The sequence below is a fragment of the Drosophila sulfurigaster genome, chromosome 2R (assembly GCF_023558435.1).
Source record: "Drosophila sulfurigaster albostrigata strain 15112-1811.04 chromosome 2R, ASM2355843v2, whole genome shotgun sequence".
In the NCBI taxonomy this organism is placed as follows: domain Eukaryota; kingdom Metazoa; phylum Arthropoda; class Insecta; order Diptera; family Drosophilidae; genus Drosophila; species Drosophila sulfurigaster.
This window is the reverse complement of record NC_084882.1, coordinates 1,582,896-1,589,105: the sequence shown is the minus strand read 5'-3', so window position 1 is coordinate 1,589,105 and position 6,210 is coordinate 1,582,896. Positions and strand designations below refer to the sequence as shown.

The 6,210-nt window shown below is 36.7% G+C and overlaps 1 long non-coding RNA gene and 1 pseudogene across 1 annotated transcript; one reads left to right on the top strand and one right to left on the bottom strand.

Moving 5' to 3' along the window:
* Nucleotides 1–385, top strand: LOC133839161 (uncharacterized). The gene is made up of 2 exons (XR_009894061.1): nt 1–237; nt 311–385. It is a non-coding gene; the product is annotated as an uncharacterized LOC133839161 (long non-coding RNA).
* Nucleotides 386–3,583: 3,198 nt separating this feature from the next.
* Nucleotides 3,584–5,414, bottom strand: LOC133835786 (N-acetylglucosamine-6-sulfatase-like; annotated as a pseudogene).
* Between the last annotated feature and the right edge of the window lie 796 nt (nt 5,415–6,210).

Sequence of the window (6,210 nt, the reverse complement as noted above, 5' to 3'; positions counted from 1 at the left end):
AAACTATTGACGACGATAAGTACAAAGAAAAAACAATAATAAACACACTCACTGATCCATTTTATGTTTGAACAGGGCCACAGCTGGACCCCGGCGTACCCATCCTGCCTGAGATGGCCACATCGACGCCATCTCCCTTTGCGTTGGCCACTATATCAGTGGCTGCTCCTCATCCGGCGTAGTGCTGTGGAATTCCCCTCCCCTCCATGGTGAGAAACTTACACAACCATGTTCAACGTAAGTACTATTTTATAATTCATGAATTTTTCTTAATAAACATTTACTTTATTTACTTAATTTTTATTTATAGATAACATACAATTATTTGGACTTTAAAACGGCAAAGGAACAAGATTCATAAACCACGCAGTAGGACGAGCGAAACCAACATGTAGCCGCAACGGCGTAAAGGACAACTTTTATTATATGTAACACCTTCAGGGGATGGGTATGTCTGCATTTATCAATTTACATACACATGTTCGTATGCTTTAATATAAATATCTTTACTTACGTCGCTTAAACATCTACTTTGAACTACCTAAGAGCTCTTGGGATTGGTAAAGGGGCGAATTGAGTGATGATTGAAAAAATGTGTGTATATATATATGTAAATTAGTAAATATGAACACCTAATCCCGCAGCAAGTAGATTTTAAGAATGTATGTATGTATGTATAAAGGTGTCTGTGGCCCTACTCTGTTATTTATTTACAAGAAAATAAATTTGAAGTTACTTTAATTTATATCGTATTTCGAACTTTAATTTACTTTAATTAATTATTTATTTAATTTACTTGGAAATTTCATTTACTTTGCAACATTCTTAAATTAATGATTGCTAAATGATCTTGCAGAAAAATACAGACAACAAATTACAAAAAAAATACAATTGATTGCTGTTTTACTTTTTACGCAACGTGACGGCAGTTGCGAATGTTTGGACGAAGCGCACTGGCGGTCGGATATGGGGCGGGCTTGGAACTGACTCACCAGTCGATTTCCTCCTCCTGCCTCAGCGTTGGCGGCGTGGTCTCGCCCACTATCCCACGTCGTGGATGCTTCTCCACGTCGTTGAAGCGCCGTGTGCCTTCTTGCGGCGACGGTCGCCCGCGCTTGTCCAGCGGTGACGCTCTGGTTGTAGCTGTCGTTGTTGTTGTCGTTGCAGTTGCTTGTTGCAGCTGATATTGCTGCTATTATTGTTGTTGTTGTTGCTCTGGTTATTGCTGCTTCTGCTGTTGTTGTTGCCGCTGCTTTGGATGTTGCGGTTGGATGCACATGTACACTACACCGTCAGTGCTTAATGCCTGATTCAGAGCTGCTGCTGCTTCTCTTGTTGCAGTTGATGTTGTTGTTGTTGCTGCTGATGTTGTTGTTGTTGCTGCTGCTTTTGTCGTTGCAGTTGCTGCTGCTTTTGTAGTTGCAGTTGATGTTGTTGTTGTTGCTTTTTCACTGCTTGTTGGTGTCTCGCGCCTTTATACTCTCGGCGATTTAACCGTACTTGCGTATACTGTGATAAGCGATACACCTTCGTAATAAATTGCTATGGCGCGAACATTGACTAGCCAAAATAACACTCGAACAGTCTTTTTCTATAGGTGGAGCGTCTCCAACCTCCTTCAAAATTCCACTCCGCAAGGAAAAAAAAAATCAAGATCGTCAGCACGATCTTCCGGCCGACCGTCTCCAACCTCGATCAAAAATCAACTTTTTCGAGCCAGCAAAATCCACATCCTCATCTCGTGAAAAAATTTGACGTTCCTCTTTCATCTCCTATTTTACAGCTGGAGCCATTTTTCAAATTTTTCCCTCCCTGGAGTTGCCATTCCCTATCTCCGATATATCGCTTCGCGATATATCGATAACCCCCCCTAGCATTACTGGCACAAACGATATCCAAAACGTAACATTATTACAATTTCGAGTATATGTACAAATTTAATAAGCACTTGGGTGCTATCTATCGATTGTGATAACAATCGATATATTTCATCTCCTTCATGAGCAACTCTGGGTTGTGCGTTTGATTTGTTATGTCAAGATCCTTACCGGTAAATTGTTACTCAAAAAATAATTATCAAGTGATACTGTTGCGTGCTAAGATATTTGCGACTTATTAAAATAAATAAATCAATGATCACTTCGCCGCTCTCTCATTTGGTCTCGAGACTGTGCAATCATTATGACGCCAGCAATACTCCGTTACCGTTACAATAAGGCTGGAATAATTTATTTCTGTACAAAATGCGAGACATTTGCAAAATAAAAATATGCGAACGACTTAAAGCAGATTTTGCTGGAATCCTTCCAGATAAACAACCAGAAGGCATGGACATTATATTCGTAAGTCAGGTATGTAAATATCCTTTAGTTCTTTGTTGAGCACGATCATTGGTGGGAATAACTCCCGTCCAGCATTAAGCATGTATTCTGGTATAAAACAAAAATTTTCTGCCGCCATAGTTTAGTCTCCAACTGTCCGGCATATTTAGCTAGCCACGCCTATTTTGACCACTGCATTGAAAAATGCAGCTAGATAATATTAAAAACTAAATTTGTAAAAATTTGGTTACGATCGAATTTTTTTATTTTTATTATTTAACATATTTAAAAAAAAAAAAAACAGTAAGCCACAGCGATGTACAGAATTTAATACATTTATTCACGTTATGGTGTACATATACATACATATATAAATATTAAACTTTATTCAATTGAATAAATTGTGAACTCTCGTAGTAGAAAGTATACATATATGAATTGAATAACTATAGAATATATTATGATATAGATGATTCGTTATCTTTAATCCATTATTTATGGCAACTTGTTTCCAATTTAATATTGCAACCATCTTTAAATAGCACTCTTCGTCATCACAGCAATTCTTATAAGCCAGGCAATAAACCTGACAAAATATACATCTTTATCTTTCTATACTTTTACCATCGTTGTAGACTTCACTGCTGCGGCATTTTCCATCAATCCTCTTACCAACATTTTAAGTATGATAACGATATAAGAGTCTCTAATTTTTTTTTTGATGAGATTTATATAAAGATTTATAGAAAATATTTTTATAAAAAAAAGAGTTTGCTCTGAAACTGTTACATGAACCCAACCATAGCTGTTGATTCGCAACAGAGGTCAAAAAGCCGAATAAACTCAATCCACAATCATCGGGGCTTGCAACCCTGATCTGAAATTTACTCACTGCATTTTTTACCAGCACATTTCCTAAGTTTATCGAGCAGTATACTGTATGTGGCTTGTTCAATTGGGAGTATATCATTCACAATATTTGTCAGTTGATAAGGATCCTCTGATAAATCATAAACCTCCACAAAATGCTAGTTGTTAAAAGAAGTTATTCCATTAAGACGCCATTCTATTTTTAGAAATTTACATATGGGTTTACCTCGGTGTCCTGAAACTCGCAATAGATACGATCGAGATTGTACCGGAAATCACGAACACAAGCGTATGTATTATTCCAAGCATCTTGACAATGACATTCAGCGACTGGAGAACATTGGGATAAATGGTCTTGTCGTTGCCATGGGCTCAAAGGATTAAATGTTTCGTCATTGCCTAGTAGGCGCAAGATCCCATAAGCTGACCGGAATGTGTATTAATTGGTCTTTGGGCACATCTGGTCCCATTATGTGCATAGGCACCTTGATGTCAGTCTCGTAAGGCTGTCCATATCCATTATCCGACGTATATACTATATAGGTATTTGCAAGGCTCTGCGTTTCGTTCAGCACAGCCACCAAAGTCGTCATCATCTCATCCACTGAAAGAAGTGTCTCCCATAGCTTTTGAAAATATTTATCTATAGTGGAGACTGCAGCATTTGACAGATGTTTGGATGACCCAACGAGCCAGTGTTTATCTAAATTATATAAAATTAGCATAAATCACTATTTGTGTATGCCTAAAATTTAGTAAGAAATTTAAATTTTAGCGTATTCTTTGGGTCTATAATCTTACAACTTCCTCATATATTTAATACTTTTGTACCATGACTGATTTCTTCGTACATTCACTTTTTAAAAATGGAACCTTTTTAATAGATAGCAACCCAAAAAATATTAAGAGCAACGAGCAAGAGTTTTGTTCGTTGGTACACTTTTTGAAAAATTCCTACAATGGGGTGTCCTGTTAAATAACAAACCACCTGTATTAATTTATTTTAACAATAATTTTGCAATGTAAAATAATAAAAAACTGCGAAAAACGTATATATTTGAAAAATTGTATATAATTTCTTGTAAACAATTTTTGTTTACATTTTTTATGTGTTAATGCATTGATGTGCACTGAGACATATGAATAACGTTAGCTAATTGAAGATACTTAGAATTTTATAGACAGCTGGTGAAATAATAAATTTAAGTATAAATCAACTGACTTACCTTAATGTGGAACATTAAAGCTGGGAGTACGCAGAGCATAAACATCGGCAAAGGAACCGGCATGACGTGGAGCTGGTGTAAAAGGTTCATGTGCAGCTGGTGGAGCAATCATTGCAAAAATGTTGTTGTACCGGTTTTTCGAATCGTATTTCGAATAAAATTAGTTGCGCGCTCTGTTAGAAGATCGGTTAAGTATGTGTCCGTGTAGCTGACGTTTTGTGCATTTTCTCGCAGTGTATAGTTGTAGTACCGTGAGTTGCCATGAAGTCCATGAAATTCTTGCCAACCAGGCGGAACTTCAGCGCCCTTGTACTGATTTAAATATTTGCCAGCATAGAACGTTTGATAGTTGTGCTGTTGCAATAGTACAGGCAATGCTCGAGGCTCGATTTTTTAACGCCAATGCTGACCATTGCAACCACCATTCAATGAATTGTTGAACGTCTTGTGGTTGTGGGCATATTGACCCGATAAGAGGCTTGCTCTCGACGGACAACAAATGGGAGAGGTGGGAAATGCATATGTCAACTGACTACCAAACATCTTAAACAGTTGCATTGTCTGTTGAAGCGGATGCATGCCGTGCAAGTCGATATCCTGACCATCGCTCAGAATCAGAATGATGTTCGGTGGGGATGCTAAATGCTGTGCGCTGCTCGAGATCGAGGCGATGTAGCAAATAAAGCTCAGTATTACAACAATATTTGTCTATTACAGGGGAAAGATACACATGTAATTTAATAAAATACAATTACAGCAATTGTTTACCATTTTAAAAAACAAAGATCACATCAACATATGACCAGCATTAGCTTGTTAAGATATGTACATATATTTTTACTTCATACAAAAGCTTTTTCAAATTAAAGTAAACTCTTTTTCGTTGAGTGTCTTTCCAATGCCTGATATATTTTTAATTATGAACAAACAAAAACATTAAAACTTTGGTGATTTCAGAAACATATTAATTCAAGCAGTGTGGCCGTGGCTTAACCGTTAAAATATACCATCGAGCTCAAAACCCTTCGACTCAATTTTTCAGAAATACACCATTTAACAAGAAATTCCAAATACAATTCTACCAAAGCGATCATATATTTTCATATAGCTCCATATCTATTTTAGCTGCTAATCAGCTAATAATCAGCGTGAATCAAAATCTTTTACAATTCCGGTCTCACTTATTTCTTATTTTTTATTTCAATTTTTTATATGCATTATCAACGTAGCTCAACATACAAAATTTGATAAATAGCTAGGAAAATAATTGAAAGAAATCCAGATTAAATTTTACTAAATGCAAATACGTAATTTTATATTCAAGAGATGACCGCAGTGTGAACGGATATAATGGAACTCAAATGAACGACCATATGATTTCCATCTGGTTCATTCAATCATTTTGGAACCGTTCAAGAGAACTTATTCTGAATTGAACATATGCTTCACAACACGTTTATCATTTTGTTATTATTTAACTACCTGTTCCTTAAACCGACATTAGCATAGTAGACATCAGTAGCGAATCCTCTTGTTTGTTGTTTGTTTTAAAGTCTTGATCGATCGACGATAACTGCTATGATATATCATCTACAATGTCGCGGAGGATATTTAGTGCGGCAAAGCCTCCAGAAGACCGTATGGGGACGACACTGTGCGACAATTGCCAGGGATAGTAAAGATTTAGATGGTGAACAAATAACCATCGGTGATGTAGCAGTGCGTTTAAAAAAGCCGAAAAATATTCATTTGGTACCGCATAAATATGGTAAAGTTTACTTGCTGATTGTCAC